At 35.9% G+C, this 17910-nt stretch overlaps 1 protein-coding gene across 3 annotated transcripts in view; it reads left to right on the forward strand.

Moving 5' to 3' along the window:
* The window catches only part of LOC143646627 (uncharacterized), a 214373-nt gene extending 209749 nt beyond the window's left edge, over positions 1-4624 (forward strand). For all 3 annotated transcript variants that reach the window (XR_013157561.1, XR_013157562.1, XM_077115775.1), the window contains one exon: positions 4342-4624. The gene's annotated coding sequence lies outside the window, so the exon portion shown is untranslated. The remainder of the gene's footprint in view (positions 1-4341) is intronic.
* Positions 4625-17910: the final 13286 nt, after the last annotated feature.

Consider the following 17910-nt stretch of genomic DNA (forward strand, 5'->3'; position numbering starts at 1 on the left):
CTCTTGTGAAGCTTATGTAGGTAGCAGAGAAGCTTAGACTACCTATAGGTATACCTAAGAGTTACTTCAAGAGGACCTCTTTTGTTATTCCGATGTGGCCTCAATTTCTAAGCCCAACTCTGTAAGTGAAATCATTGCCTTTCCCCCTACCTGGGACATGACATCCAGGGGTGAAAGTCTCCCTGGTGACGTGGGAGATAACTCCCAAGGATGAATCCAGATCTGACACCTTGGGATCAACAATTTCCATCCTGACCAAAAGGGGGTAAAGAAGTGTATCTAATAAAGTATCAGTGGCAGAGAGAGTTCAAATAGAGTTGAGAGGCTACTATGGAGGTTGCTCTTACTCAAACTTCAGTTAGACCTTGCTACCTATCATAACCTGCCAACCCCCAACCAGGACCATTCCAGCCAATCCTAAAGAATACCTCGGGCAATATATGATTCCATAAAGGTACCACACACTAGAGTAACTTTCCAGAAACCTACAACTTCCAGATGGGTCCCTGGTCCAGATAAGTCTGGAAATCTAGCCCAGCCTCTCCAGAACATCAGATAGTTCCATCTCCCTACCCCATATTAGTGACCAGCCCTTCCAATATCAAAATTTTAGAATTGCCATAGTCCAAACACCCCTAAAGAAATGGATGAAAAGATCAAAGGTGATGGTGGAATTATGCAGAGAAGATAGGACTTAACAAATGAATATGAATGCTGAATCATTAAGTTGATATCTCTTTTATTTTCCAGTGTGTTAGAGCAGCTAGAAGTAAAAACCTAAAATTGTGGATTTGTAACCCATGTCAATGTCTGACATATTTTCTACAACTAATTGTGGTGCTGCACTTTGAAATTTATAGCTTTTTTGTATACATGTTATTTTTTACAAAAAAAAGGGAAAAAAAGTCAATTGTGATGATAAAAAAATATTTAAGCCCTCTAGCCTCCTACATTCTGGAGCAGCTAGAAGGAAAAATATGAGTGGATCATATGGTAGTCCATGACAAACTCTGGGATCTGTCCTGTAACTACTTGTTGAAGAGTGCTTTGAAAACTATTGCTTTTTTATTTCTTTGCTTTGTATATGTGTTATACTATACAATAAAAAAATTAAAAATATTTTACTGTTCATCTCTTTGTCTGTTTTGTCCTATTTTTCTAGGATTGAAACAAATATTTATTGATCCCCTACGTTGTGCCTGCCACTGCTCCATGTTTTGGATGTTAAACTGTGCCCTCATGGAGTTTCAACTTCTAGTGGGAGGCAGACAATAAAATTATGAATGAATATATGTTATGTCCTCTGTAATTCAAATTCTGTTTCTTTATATTTCATATAAGTAGAATCAGATAGTATGCCTCGCTGTCTTACTCAGTATATTTTCAAGATTCATTCATATTGGTGCATTTATCAGAACTTCATTCTTTTTATTGCTGAATAATACTCCATTGTGTGTTACCACATTTTGTTTATCCATTCATCTGTTGATGGACACTTGGGTTGTTTCCACCTTTGGCTATTGTGCATCATGCTTCTATGAGTGTTGTTATTCAAGTGTCTTTATGGATCTCTGTTTTCACTTTCTCTAGGTGTATTCCTAGGAATGGAATTGCTGATGTCTTAGTTTGCCAGGCTGCATGACAAACACCACATAATAAGTTGGCTTAAAGAATAGAAATTTATTGGCACATGGTTTGGGGTGTAGAAAAAATCCAAAACCAAGATACAGGCAAGGCTTGATTTCCCTCTTAAAACAGCAGCTGCTGGTGCAGGCTGCCAGCAATGTCTGGGAGTCCTTGTCTTGTGTCTCTGCTTCTTGTCATATGGCAATACCCCCTCCTTTCTCACTACTTTGATTTTTGGGTTGTCTTTATAATGCCTTCAGCAATCTGGGTGAAAACCCACCCTCATTCAATTGTGCCACACCTTAAATTAAAAATTATTAATTAAAAATAATATTTTGAGAGGTCCTGTTTACAATGGGCTTACATCCAGAGGGGATGTTAACTAAGATTGAGAACATGTATAATTCAGTCTACCGTAGCTGGGTCATATGGTAATTTTATATTTAACTTTTTGAGGAAACTCCATAAAACTTTCTACAATGGCTGCACCATTTTACATTACCACCAACAATGCACAAAGATTGCTATTTTTCTGCATCCTTGCAAACATTATTTTCCTTTTTTTTTTTTTAGTAGCCATCCTTTTGGATGTGAAATGGTATCTCATTGTGACTTTGATTTGTATTAACATAATGACTAATGAGGTTGAGTACCTTCGAGAAATATCTGTTCATGTCCTTTAAACAGTTTTTAATTTGGGTTGTTTGTCTTTTTATTGAGTTGTGGGAGCTTCTTATATATTCTAGATATTAAATATTTATCAGATAAATGTTTTGCAACTATTTTCTCCCATTCTGTAGTTTGTATTTTCACTTTCTTGATAATGTCCTTGAAAACATGAAAGCTTTTAATTTTGATGGAGTTGAATTTATCTATTCCTTCTTTGGTTGCTTGTGTTTTTGGAATCAAATCTAAGAATCCATTGTCAAATTAAGGGTCATGAAGATATATATCTATATTAACTTCTTAGAGTTTTATGGTTTTGGCTCTTATAATTAGATTCTTGATCCATTTTGAGTTAATTTTTTTGTATAATGTAAGGTAGAGTTCCACTTTCATTCTTTTGCATGTGAATATCCAGTTTTCCCAGCACCACGTGTTGAAGAGGCTATCCTTTCCCTATTGAGTGGGTTTGATACCCTTGTCCAAAATCAATTGGCCAAACATTGTATAGGTTATTTCTGGACTCTCAGTTCTATTCCATTGGTCTTTATTCCAGTACTAAGTTGTTTTGATTACTATAGCTTTGTAGAAAGTTTTGAAATCAGGGAATGTGAGTTTTCCAACTTTATTCTTTTTCAAACTTGGTTTGACTATTCCTGAGAATTCCAGATGAAATTGAGGATCAGCATTTCCATTTCTGTTATAACCCCTGTTGGAACTTTAATAGGGTTTACACTGAATCTGTAGATCGCTTTGGGTAGCATTGATATCTTAACAATACTGTCTTCTGCTCGATGGGATGTCTTCCATTTATTTAAGTCTTCTTTAATTTCTTTCAGCAGTGCTTTGTGGTTTTTTTTTAGTGAACAAGCCTTTCCTCTCTTGGTTAAATAGATTCCTTGACATTTTATTCTTTTAGATACTATTGTAAATTTCCCCTTTGGATTGTTCATTAATATTATTCCTATTTCATGGTTGATGAAACTGAGATTTTGAGATACTTTCTAACTAGTCCGAGAAATTAGGTGGAAAAACTGAGATATAGAGCCAGTAAGTCTTACTCAGATTTGGCAATATTACTGCTGCCCTATGCTGTCAAGCTTTCCATAATGAATTGCAGTTTTACGAATAAATAGTTACAAAATGAATCTACAATATTCTTTTACATTCAAGTTATTAAGGCAAAAGTCCCATCGGTATACTTTTTTAGAAAATAACTCCACATCTAAGGGCTGTCCATTCCTCCAATCCTCCTCTTCCTACAACCAGCTATTCCTGAGCATTTTTCTTTCTGTATGTCTCGTCACATGGACTCTGAAACAAATCCCTAGTCCCATTTGTTCTACCTTCTTTTCTTGATGCCATGTGCTTCCTCTTATGTTTTCATTGGTTAGAATTATGTTCAGTGAATACCGAGCTGTAAGAGAGTCTGGAAAAGTAAGTCTTAAACTTCTCATGGCTAAATGGTTAAGCAATATAATTCTGACCAAACAGATGTAAGCAGCAATTTGCTAGTTACAGCAACCTTTGGCCTCTGATGGCCACTACTGAGCCATGTCTCAAGCTTCAGTAAGGAAAGGCTTCCCTTTAAATGGTCTATAGCAAACCTAAGTCTGAGAGGCACACAGGGAAAGGAGTCTCCAGTGACTTTTCTGGATCCTCTCCTGATAGGTAGAATTTTATTGGCTCAATATTGTTTAAAATTATTGTTCTCCCAGAGGATCAAAAATTAACCAAATAACTATACTTTTACATTTATTAGTTGATAATTAGCTGACCAGAAAAGATTCTTTTAAGAAAAAAATCTTTGAAATAAAAAATGGTCTAAAATCAGAAAGGTGGGGTTTCAGAATCTAGAAACAACAGAAAGCCATTATCAACCCTAGAGCTGAAAGGAGGGAACTTAAAAAAAATTAACAGACTCGAGTTGAACTTAGAACTGTGGAAGGAGGACTGACAGGCAGGTGCTGTAGGATTAAGGATGCAGCTATTGCTGGAGATGCTGGAATGAAGAGGAGGAGAAATATTTTGACCTTTTTTTTCCTGTTTTAGTCTTCTACACATGCCTCTCCTTGACAAAATCCAGTTGGACATCTGAGAGCAAGAGAGCCCAGATGGTAAATACTGCAGCCCAGCTGGTGCAGAGTTGGTCAGAGAAAGGTGGAGGATGGACCATGGTGAAAGGACAAATCCAGGTTAACCATTACATGGGAGAAAGTATTTTAAGGAAAATGGTGCTCCTCAGTTCTTCTCAAATATAAGTATATAGACAAAGGTCTACTGCATCTAAAATAGAATGGAGTTTTTGATATTTTTGTAAGTGGATTTTGTAGGATTAGGGCTGATAATTTCATTACAGAATTTCCAGTGTTGAATATTTGTGTGGTGGCTGAATGTGGGGTGTACTGGGCAGAAAACAGATCTTGTCTATAAAGGTTTTCTAACTTTTAAAAACCTTATGTAGATTAAAGATGATATAAAGTTCTTTGCTCCTCTCCCCCCATGCCCCAATTTCAGAGGTAGAGTCTTTTCCCCCTTCCTCTGACCCTTGAATCTGGGCTAACCTTAGCAACAATTTGGTAGATCAATAGAACATTTGCAGAAGTGATTTCTGGCTCTTCTGAGGTTCAGGCATAAGAAGCCTTGCAGCTTTCCCCTGCCTCTCTTGGAATATTAGCTTTTGAGACATTCTCTCTCCAAATGGAACTACCATGTTTTGAGAAGCCCAAGCCATGTATAGAACATAGAGGTGCTCCAGTTAACCACCCCAGCTGCCTACCGCCCGCATTAACTACCAACCATGTGAGTCAGCCTACTCAGGGATCTAACTAGTAAAATATCCGGTTGCCTGCATCTGCCATCTGACTGCAAATTTCTGAGAGACCACAAACAAGAACTCCCAAGCTGAGCCCTGTCAACCTACATATTATAATTATATAACTACCCAAATTCTTTGTGTGCTGCTTTGGCATCCATCTTACTTTGGCTAAGAATTTTGGCCTAGTTAATAAGCAGCTTTCCAGACATGTGTTGTAAACTCCCCCAAGCCCAAACTTGCATCTGCAGCCACTACCCACACACCTCACTCAAACCCATAGCTGGTCCAAATGATAAGCTCATCATCCCCACCATCCTTGATCCTCCAGGCCCTTTGCATTCATGTACAAGGTTTTCTTTAAACCAACCAATCTGTGACTCCTACAGGAAATCTACCAACTTTCAACCCTGGACCACAATAAAGGTGCCAGCTCACAAATCTCTCTCTGCCTGTGTCCTTCCCACTTGCTGGTTGAGCCACCAAGCTGATCTCAATTCCCATCCACCCCCCCCACCCCACCCCCGGCACCCTCCTTTTACTCTGGGACTTGTGAGTAACAAACTAAATCTTTTCTCATGCATTATGCCCTCAGTTTCCCATTGTGTCCCACCTAACCTCCACCCAGACCCAAATTTAAAATCCGATTTAATTCAAAACACCACTAAACCCTAATTGATACTAATAAAGTACAGTCTTAAGCCAAGAATTTTGTCAGTGTTTTGTTATGCAGCAATGCATTAGTGGAAAACGTCAAGGAGGTAGTCTCATAATTTCTGGGAAAGCCTAGAAAAAATAGCCCATGGTCATTTCGTCTGTTACTGACTTGAAGAAACAATTTTAAGGTTTGAATTCAAATTAGTATTTGTTCTCAGAACTTAGAAAACTTTCATGATAATTTTATGGACCTTGTAAACTAGGAAAATTCTTTTCAGATTATTCTTTGCCTTGCCACTCTTCCTATGAACTTGTTCATGAGATCTTTATCATAATCTCACACTACTAAAAAAAAACTGCCCTGTTTTCATTGTCAGTTTGCTGTGGAAGATTCAAGATTATGTTAAATTCGGAACCAATATATTACATGTTGGTTCTCTTCCAACCTGGTACACTCTGTATTCCTGAGTGCTCTCTGTTCTAAAAAACCAAAAACTTGAGATCTAATCAATGTTAATGAATTGCCCCAATGATCTGTGGAAGAGTAGAGTCCTTTTTATTTATTATATAAAATCTATGCATATGTGCACAGCTCTGATTGTAGAACCAACTTAGTTTAGGGTTATAACTCTATTAGAAAAGCGCTAGAACTAGATACAGTATACCCAAATATTTACAGCACTGGTATGTAAAGAGTATAACTATGGGTGATTTTATTTACTTCTTTGTCTTTTTTATATTCCCAATTTTTTACAATGAGTTGATGATTTTGGCAATCATACTTTAAAATATTTGCAATCAGCTTTGTGATACCATTTTAACATTAAAATATTTCTTCCATTTGGTTTCCTGTTTTTCTTCTTTTCTTCTTTAGCAAAGTTGCTCTGAAAAGAAAACCCAGTTACTTCTAGTAACTTCTCTTTAGATATTGGAAATATACTGATTCTAAGCTCTTTCATCTTTACTTTTGTCATCGAAGTTTCTCCTTTTTGTTGTTGTGATCTCTATTCTTCTTGTATTATTCATTCAGCAGAAGTTTATTTGGGCACATACAATGTGCCATGCTCTCCTCAAGGCTCTAAAGCTACCATCAATGTTTTATTTTTCTGAATTTTACAAATCAATCACCTGCTTTTTACCATCCACTTATTCAGCACATGTTTATTGAACATCTAGTCTGAGCTAGGTGCTGTTCTAGGTTCTAGGTACACAGAAGTAAACAGAAAACTGGGAATCTCCTGTACTCTTGAGCTCATATTCTAACATGAGGAGAAAGAGAATGAGTGAAATAAGCAAATATGTATTATGTCAGAATAAAATAAGATGGATAAGGGGATTAGTAAAGCCAGGAGCAGGCCAGGATTAAAATATAAAGTAGGACACATCAAGGAAAACCTCAGTGAAAAGGTCTGATTCGAACAAAGACTTCACGGTGGTGAGGAAGCAAAGGATTAGTGGAAAGATGATGTCTTCACATGCTCTCATTTTTGGGTCATTTAAAATAATTCCTCTCTTGGCCCTAAAAGTGCTGATTTGCCAAATAATGAGACTTTTGTTTTTATTATTTGACTGTTGACGGACCATAACAGAATCATTTTGATAAGAAAGAAAAAGAAAAAAGAAAAAGAAAAACTCTTGAAATTAAAAAATCTAAAATCTGAGTTTTTGAAGATGGCATATTTCATCATAAAGGAATTCAGGGCACTAAATTAATAGAAAGCACACATCTAACACAGTTATCTTTACCCAAAAGTAGTGACTATGACCTTGATAGCACTTTAAACTCTTTGGGAGTCATAATGAAGCAGAAAGACCTTTTGCTAATGTTGATGAATTAAATTACTGAAAGCAGGTGAAAAAAATTGGAAAATTTAGAGGTTCTTTATAAAGAAAGCCTCCCATGAAATTTATGGCCAAGACATGGTAACTCTTCTTTAAGGAATCTTACTTTAAAAGATTCTTAATAAGAAACTATGTTCAAAAGCTAAAAGTCTATAAGGGCTTCTGTTAAAATCCCCTACCATGTGCTCATTGCAGTAGATGGTTTCCTATCAGAATGCTGTGTAAAGTAGCAACTCAATGTTCTAAGACTGGATTAAGTGGTATGTTTCAGACAAGCAAGAATTTATGGCATGAAAATACAAATGCTTAAGTAATCATCCATTTTCTGAAGCTGATTTTACACAAACACTTGGCCTATCATATAGCTCATCATTATCTTCCCTTGTAGTCAAGAGGAAATGTGTTCTTTATCACAGAAAAGCACGGGGCATATTGTAAGCTTTTTCATGAGAAAAATCTAGTAATAGGATGTGGAAGGAGGTTAAGAAAACAAAGATGTGTAAATGTCATCGGAGAGTATACATCTGTAAACCATTCCCTTCTGAAATGTTGGAAAGATTGCAATATAAATACTGTTCCATCGCGTGTTTTCCTTTTGTCTAGCTCTTCTGTTGTCTGGAATCTCCTGAGATGAAATGCACACCCCGAAACAGCATCTTCCATGAACCACAGTGGGAGGATATTACACTATTTTGTGGCCCTGCTCGCTTCATTTTAACCCCCAGTATTTTCTTATGCAGGTGCCAGGTCGGGTTCAGCAATGGAACTCTAAGTTAAAACCAAAGCAATTGCATACACAGGTGGTTAGACTAGAATGTGTTTGAATCTGAAAACCAGAAATATGCTTCATGTTAGAATGCCTCCAGAAAGTTGTAGGAAAAATCTTCAGAGCAAAATGATGCCAGCATAAACAGTTGTGTGCTGCTTTCAGTGGTATTGACCCTTTCTCTGCTCCCTTCTTTTACACATCTACTCTGCAGATTTTCAGGTTTAGCACAAAGCAGAAAGAGTATTTTGAGTTCAAAGAATGGCTAGGTGTGTTGTCTATGCATGAAAAATAAAAATTAAAAATATATACATTGTATGTTTTTATAATATATAGGGCCCCACGCTCAAATGCATACAGGGATTGTGTGGGTTACACAAACCAGTGAGTGAAAGACAGCTGGGAGCACTGTAGTCTGGGGCAGAATGGAAAGCACAGATTTTACCAAACTAGGGAATCAATTACAAATTGGTGGCTTTCTGGGAATGTAAGCCCAGTGTTGCCAAATCTTTTTCAAAAGAAACCAGAGCTCTGATTCTACATGTATCTGCATGCATGAGTGGGTGAAATTTACTGTGATTTTGTGGCTGAATTAGAATCCCAGGCAACCAGCTAGAGATCTTATTTCTGTGAGTATATTAAAAGCCTATTATGGTCATTATGTCTCATCTACAAGTCTCTGATTGTTTAAGAGATGATTGGACAAGTTAATAATTGCAGAAAATTTAAAATTATATGAACTGTGTTAGTGATTCTTAGTAAAACTCCAGTTAGTTATCTTCTTATAGAAAAAGAATATTTGTTTTAAGAGAACAAATATTTATGTTAGCAATATTTAAAGCTCATTGTATAATTTATAGCTTACGGTTTTTTAAAAATAATTTTCCTAAAACCTTGGTATCCTGGACCTCAAATTTTGTACTGTTAGTGCATTAAAGTTTTTTGTTTTGTTTAAAGCAGTTTTATTAAGATATATTCATATACTACACAATCCATCCAACATATATAATCAGTGGCTTTTAATATAATCACAGAGTTGTGCATTCATCACCACAATCAATTTTAGAACATTTTTATTACTCCCAAAACAAAAACCCTTTACCCCTTAGCAGTCACCTCTCAATCCCCATATCCTTCTCCAGCACTACGTAACCACTAATCTAATTCTGTCTCTATAGATTTAGTTGTATTTACATTTTATAGAAATGAAATCATATAGTATGTTGTACTTTATGTCTGCTTTCTTTCACTTTGGCATAATGCTTTATAAATTATTGTTATTCTTTTGGTTAGAGAAGTGGGTTTACAGAAAAGTTATGTAAAAAATACTTTTTGGTATATCCCCCTATTGTTGACACTTTGCATTAGTGTGGTACCTGTGTTACAATTGAGGAAAGAATATTAAAATATTATGTTAACTGTAGTCCATGGTTACATCAGGTGCATTTTTTCCTATATGCCACCCTATTATTAACACCTTGTAGTAATGACATATATTTGTTATAATCTATGGAAAACATTCTTATACCTGTGCTATTATCCAAAATAGGGTTCAATACGTTATACAGTTCCATGCTTTATCTTCTAGCATTTATTCTAGTAATACATGCGACCCCAAATTTCCCTTTTCAACTGTATTTATAAACATAATTCAGTGCTTTTAATTACATTCACAATAATGTGCTACATTATTGCTATCCATTTCCAAACATTTATGATCAACCTAAATATAAATTCTGTACAAATTAAGCATCAGCTCCCCTTTCTCTACCCACGTTCTATCTCCTGGTAGCCTATAGTATAGATTCTATTTCTATACATTTGCTTATTATAATTAGTTCATGTCAGTGGGAATATAAAATATATGCCCTTTTGTGTCTGGTTTATTTCTTTTTGCGTAATGTCTTCAAGGTTCATCCTTGAAGGACTGCATCAGGACTTTGTTCCTTCTTATAGCTGAATAATAGTCTATCGTATATATATATATATATATATATACCATATTTTGTTAATCCAGTCATAAATGATGGATACTGGGCTGCTTCCATCTTCTGGCAATTATGCATAATGCCACAATGAACATTGGTGTGCAAATATCCCTTTCAATTCTTGTGAGGCTATAACTAGTAGAGGAATTGCTGGGTCAAATGGTAATTCTACACTAAGCTTCCTGAGGAACCACCAAACTGACTTCCACAGCAGCTGCACAATTTTACATTCCCACTAGCAATGAATGAGTGTTCTAATTTCTCTAGGTCTTCTCTGGCACTTGTAGTTTCCTGTTTTTTAAATAGTGGCCATTCTAGTAGGTGGGGAATGATATCTCATTGTGGTTTTGATTTGCATTTCTCTAATAGCTGCTGAATTTGAGCATCTTTTCATGTGTTTTTTTAGACATTTGTATCTCCTCTTTGGAAATGTGTCCATTCAAGTCTTTTTCTCATTGTTTAATTGGGTTGTCTGTCTTTTTATTGTTAGTTGTAGGATTTCTTTATGTATTCTGGATATTAGACCCTTATTTGATATGTGATTTCTAAATATTTTATCCCATTGAATAGGTTGCCTTTTCACTTTCTTGACAAAGTCCTTTGAAGCACAAAACTTTTTAATTTTGATGAGGTCCTATTTATCTATATTATCTTTTATTGCTTGTGTATCAGGTATAAAGTCTAAGAAATAATTGCCTACGACAAGTTCTGGAAGATCGTTTCCTATAATTCCTTCTAGGAGCTTTATGGTCTGTTTTCTTTTATTTATGTCTTTGATCTATTTTGATTTCATTTTTGTATAAAGTATAATAATAGCATGGGTATAAGAATGTATTTCTTTTGCATGTAGAAATCCAGTTTTCCCAGCACCACATTTAAGTGACTCTTCTGTCTCAGTTGAATGGATTTAGTGAGCAACCTTGCCAAATATCAATTGGCCATGGATGTGAGAAATAGAAATGGCTCTATTTCTGAGCTCTCAATTTGATTTCATTGATCAGTATGCCTATCTTTATGCCAGTACCATGCTGCCTGGGGCAGTGTAGCTTTGTAATATGCTTTAAAGTCAGAAAGTGTGAGTCCTCCAAACTTGTTCCCTTTTTCAAGATGTTTTTGGTTATTCAGGGCCCCTCACCCTTCCTAATAAATTTGATAATTAGTTTTTAAATTTCTTTAAGTAGGCTATTGAAATTTTGATTGGGATTGCATTTAATCAATTTGGGTAGAATTGTCATCTTAGTGATATTTAATCACCCAGTCCCTGATCACAGAATGCTCTTCCATTTATTTAGATCTTCTCTGACTTATTTTAGCAATGATATTTAGTTTTCTGTGTACAGGTCCTTCACATTCTTCATTAAATTTATTTCTAGATATTTGATTCTTTTAGTTACTATTCTAAGTGGAATTTATTTATTCAACAGATTTCTCATTACTAGTAAATAGACACACTAATTTTTGCCTGTTAATCTTGTATACTGTTACTTTGCTGAACTCATCCATTAGCTTAAGTAGCTTTATTGTAAATTTTTCAGGAATATCTAAATAGTCAAAGTTTACTTCTTCCTTTCCAGTATGGATGCCTTTTATTTCTTTTCTTGCCTGACTGCTCTAGCTAGAACTCCCAGCACAATGCTGAATAATAGTGAGGGCAGTGGACATCCTTGCCTTGTTCCAGATTGTAAAGGGAAAGCTTTTGGTTGTTCACAGTTGAGTACAATGTGAGCTTTTATATGTGGGTTCTTTTTTTGTTTGTTTGTTTGTTTTTATATTACCATTTTTTTCTTTCATTTATTGCTAGCATTTCAAACTAAATTTATTTTAATGGTTGTTCCCCCTATTATTTATTTTTATTCCATTTGTTCTACTCAACTGTTGATACGGTAGATAAAAAGAGCATCAGACACAAGGTTTTCACAGTCACAGAGTCACACTGTGAAAGCTATATCATTGTTCAATCATCATCAAGAAACATGGCTACTGGAACACAGCTCTACATTTTCAGGCAGTTCCCTCTAGCCTCTCCACTACATCTTGAACAACAAGGTAATATCTACCTTAATGCATAAGAATAACCTCCAGGATAACCTCTCCACTCTGTTTGGAATCTCTCAGCCATTGACACTTAGTCTCATTTCACTCTTCCCCCTTTTGGTGGAGAAGGTTCTCTAAATCCTTTGATGTTAATTCTCAGCTCATTCTAGGGTTTTTCTCAGTCCTTTGATGCTGAGTCTCAGCTCATTCCAGGATTTCTGTCCCACATCGCCAGGAAGGTGCACACCCCTGGGAGTCATGTCCCATGCAGAGAGGGGAAGGGTGGTGAGACTGCTCGTCGTGTTGGCTGGAGAGAGAAGCGACATCTGAGCAACAAAAGAGGCTCTCTTGGGGGTGACTCTTAGGCCTAAATTTTAAGTAGACTTGACCTGTCCTTTGTGAGGTTAAGTTTCATGTGAACAAACCCCAAGACTGGGGGCTCAGCCTATAGCTTTGGTTGTCCACACTGCTTGTGAGAATATCAAGAATTCAACTTGGGGAAGATGAATTTCTACCCGCTCTCACCATTCCCCGAAGGGGGCTTTGCAAATACTTTTCCACTCACTGATCGAATCACTCTGGGATTCATCAGGGCATCACTCTGGACAAACCAAAAAAATCTCATGTCCTACCTGAGATTCCAAGTACTTATGACATTCAATCAAACTATCTACATAAGTTATATTAGGAAATGCTCTAGTCAAAATATAAATTTTGTAACAAACATTTTTTGCTTTAGTCTCACACATAAGGTGACGTTTTAAAATATTAATACCCTCTATTTTCAGCACCCTGCAATAATGACATTCCTTTGTTCTCCCTCATGCAAAAACATTTTTAAAATTTGTACATTGTACATTTCACTATTATTATACACTCTAAGCATTCCTAGATTATACCATCTCAATCTTTAACATCTATCTTTCTTTCTGACTTCATTTATGTCCCCAGCCCTCCTCCCTCTATCATTCTCACATGCAGCTTCATTCAGTGTTTTAACATAATTACATTACAGTTAGGTAGTATTGTGCTGTCCATTTCTGAGTTTTTGTATCCAGTCCTGTTGCACAGTCTGTATCCCTTCAGCTCCAATTACCCAATATCTTACCCTATTTCTATCACCTGATGGTCTCTGTTACCAACGACATATTCCAAGTTTATTCACTAATGTCTGTTCATATCAGTGAGACCATGTAGTATTCATCCTTTAGTTTTGGGCTAGTCTCACTCAGCATAATGTTCTCAAGGTCCATCCATGTTGTCACATACTTCATAAGTTTATTCTGTCTTAAAGCTGCATAATATTCCATCATATGTATATACCACAGTTTGTTTAGCCACTCCTCTGTTGATGGATGCGTTGGCTGTTTCCATCTCTTTGCAATTGTAAATAATGCTGCTATAAACATTGGTGTGCAAGTGTCCGTTTGTGTCCTTGCCCTTAAGTCCTCTGAGTAGATACCTAGCAGTGGTATTGCTGGGTCATATTGCAATTCTATATTCAGCTTTTTGAGGAACTGCCAAACTGCCTTCCACAGTGGTTACACCATTTTACATTCCCACCAACAGTGAATAAGTGTGTCTCTTTCTCCACATCCTCTCCAGCATTACCATTTTTGTTTTGTTGATAATGGCCATTCTGGTGGGTGTGAGATGATATCTCATTGTGGTTTTGATTTGCATTTCTCTAATGGCCAGGGACATTGATCATCTCTTTTTGTGCCTTTTGGCCATTTGTATTTCCTCTTCTGAGAAGTGTCTGTTCAAGTCTTTTTCCCATTTTGTAATTGGATTGGCTGTCTTTTTGTTGTTGAGTTGAACAATCTCTTTATAAATTCTGGATACTAGAACTTTATCTGATATATCATTTCCAAATATTGTCTCCCATTGTGAAGGCTGTCTTTCTACTTTCTTGATGAAGTTCTTTGATGCACAAAAGTGTTTAATTTTGAGGAGCTCCCATTTATTTCTTTCTTTCTTCAGTGCTCTTGCTTTAGGTGTAAGGTCTATAAAACCACCTCCAATTATAAGATTCATAAGATATCTCCCTACATTTTCCTCTAACTGTTTTATGGTCTTAGACCTAATGTTTAGATCTTTGATCCATTTTGAGTTAACTTTTGTATAGGGTGTGAGATGCGGGTCCACTTTCATTCTTTTGCATATGGATATCCAGTTCTCCAGGCACCATTTATTGAAGAGACTGTTCTGTCCCAGGTGAGTTGGCTTGACTGCCTTATCAAAGATAAAATGTCTATAGATGAGAGGGTCTATATCTGAGCACTCTATTCAATTCCATTGGTCAATATATCTATCTTTATGCCAGTACAATGCTGTTTTGACCACTGTGGCTTCATAATATGCCTTAAAGTCAGGCAGCGTGAGACCTCCAGCTTCATTTTTTTTCCTCAATATACTTTTAGCAATTCGGGGCACCCTGCCCTTCCAGATAAATTTGCTTATTGATTTTTCTATTTCTGAAAAGTAAGTTGTTGGGATTTTGATTGGTATTGCATTGAATCTGTAAATCAATTTAGGTAGAATTGAAATCTTAACTGAATTTAGTCTTCCAATCCATGAACACAATATGCTGTTCCATCTATTTAGGTCTTCTGTGATTTCTTTTAACAGTTTCTTGCAGTTTTCTTTGTATAGGTCTTTTGTCTCTTTAGTTAAATTTATTCCTAAGTATTTTATTCTTTTGTTGCAATTGTAAATGTGATTCGTTTCTTGATTTCCCACTCAGATTGTTCATTACTAGTGTATAGAAACAGTACAGATTTTTGAATGTTGACCTTGCCACTTTGCTCTACTCGTTTATTAGCTCTAGTAGTTTTGCTGTGGATTTTTCAGGGTTTTCGACATATAGTATCATATCATCTGCAAACAGTGAAAGTTTTACATTTTCCTTTCCAATTTTGATGCCTTGTATTTCTTTTTCTTGCCTAATTGCTCTGGCTAGAACTTCCAACACAATGTTGAATAACAGTGGTGATAGTGGACATCCTTGTCTTGTTCCTGATCTTAGGGGGAAAATTTTCAGTTTTTCCCCATTGAGGATGATATTAACTGTGGGTTTTTCATATATTTCCTTTATCATTTTAAGGAAGTTCCCTTGTATCCTATCCTTTGAAATGTTTTCAACAGGAAAGGTTGTTGAATTTTGTCAAATTTCTTCTCTGCATCAATTGAGATGATCATGTGATTTTTTGGCTTTGATTTGTTGATATGGTGTATTACATTAATTGATTTTCTTATGTTGAACCATCCTTGCATACCTGGGATGAATCCTACTTGGTCATGATGTATAATTCTTTTAATGTGTTGTTGGATTCGATTTGCTAGAATTTTGTTGAGGATTTTTGCATCTGTATTCATTAGAGAGATTGGTCTGTAGTTTTCTTTTTTTGTAATATCTTTGCCTGGTTTTGGTATGAGGGTGATGTTGGCTTCATAGAACGAATTAGGTAGCTTTCCCTCCACTTCAATTTTTTTTTGAAGAGTTTGAGAAGGGTTGGTACTAATTCTTTCTGGAATGTTTGGTAGAATTCACGTGTGAAGCCATCTGGTCCTGGACTTTTCTTTTTGGGAAGCTTTTTAATGACTGATTCAATTTCTTTACTTGTGATTGGTTTGTTGAGGTCATCTATTTCTTCTTGAGTCAAAGTTCGTTGTTCATGCCTTTCTAGGAACTTGTCCATTTCATCTACATTGTTGTATTTATTAGCATAAAGTTGTTCATAGTATCCTGTTATTACCTCCTTTATTTCTGTGAGGTCAGTGGTTATGTCTCCTCTTCCATTTCTGATCTTATTTATTTGCATCCTCTCTCTTCTTCTTTTTGTCAATCTTGCTAAGGCCCATCAATCTTACTGATTTTCTCATAGAACCAACTTCTGGTATATTGATTTTGTCAATTGTTTTCATGTTCTCAATTTCATTTATTTCTGATCTAATCTTTGTTATTTCTTTCCTTTTGCTTGCTTTGGGATTAGTTTGCTGTTCTTTCTCCAGTTCTTCCAAGTGGACAGTTAATTCCTGAATTTTTGCCCTTTCTTCTTTTTTGATATAGGCATTTAGGGCCATAAATTTCCCTCTTAGCATTGCCTTTGCTGCATCCCATAAGTTTTGATATGTTGTGTTTTCATTTTCATTTGCCTCAAAATATTTACTGATTTCTCTTGTAATTTCTTCCTTGACCCACTGGTTGTTTAAGAGTGTGTTGTTGAGCCTCCACATATTTGTGAATTTTCTGGTGCTTTGCCTATTATTGATTTCCAACTTCATTCCCTTATGATCTGAGAAAGTGTTGTGTATGATTTCAATCTTTTTAAATGTGTTGAGACTTGCTTTGTGACCCAGCATATGGTCTATCTTTGAGAATGATCCATGAGTACTTGAGAAAAAGGTATATCCTGCTGTTGTGGGATGTAATGTCCTATAAATATCTGTTAAGTCTAGCTCATTTATTGTAATATTCAAATTCTCTGTTTTTTTATTGATCATCTGTCTAGATGCTCTGTCCATTGATGAGAGTGGGGAATTGAACTCTCCAACTATTATGGTAGATGTGTCTATTTCCCTTTTCAGTATTTGCAGTATATTTCTCATGTATTTTGGGGCATTCTGATTTGGTGCGTAAATATTTATGATTGTTATGTCTTCTTGTTGAATTGTTCCTTTTATTAGTGCATAGTATCCTTCTTTGTCTCTTTTAACTGTTTTATATTTGAAGTCTAATTTGTTGGATATTAGTATAGCTACTCCTGCTCTTTTCTGGTTGTTATTTGCATGGAATATCTGTTCCCAACCTTTCACTTTCAACCTATGTTTATCTTTGGGTCTAAGATGTGTTTCCTGTAGACAGCATATAGAAGGATATTGTTTTTTAATACATTCTGCCAGTCTATGTCTTTTGACTGGGAAGCTCAATCCATTAACATTTAGTATTATTACTGTATGGGTAGTACTTTCTTCTACCATTTTGCCTTTTGTATTTTATGTGTCATATCTAGTTTTCCTTCTTTCTACACTCTTCTCCACACCTCTCTCTTCTGTATTTTCATATCTGTCTCTAGTGCCCCCTTTAGTATTTCTTGCAGACCTGGTTTCTTGGTCACAAATTTTCTCAGTGATTTTTTTGTCTGAAAATGTTTGAATTTCTCCTTCATTTTTGAAGGACAGTTTTGGTGGGTATAGAATTGTTGGTTGGCAGTTTTTCTCTTTTAGTAATCTACATATATCATCCCACTGTCTTCTCGCCCCCATGGTTTCTGCTGAGAAATCTACACATAGTCTTATTGGGTTTCCCTTGTATGTGATGGATTGCTTTTCTCTTGCTGTTTTCAAGATCCTCTCTTTCTCTTTGACCTCTGACATTCTGACTAGTAAGTGTCTTGGAGAACGTCTATTTGGATCTGTTCCCTTTGGGGTACACTGCACTTCTTGGATCTGTAATTTTAGGTCTTTCATAAGAGTTGGGAAATTTTCAGTGATAATTTCTTCCATTAGTTTTTCTC

Source organism: Tamandua tetradactyla, chromosome 1, assembly GCF_023851605.1.
Source record: "Tamandua tetradactyla isolate mTamTet1 chromosome 1, mTamTet1.pri, whole genome shotgun sequence".
NCBI lineage: Eukaryota > Metazoa > Chordata > Mammalia > Pilosa > Myrmecophagidae > Tamandua > Tamandua tetradactyla.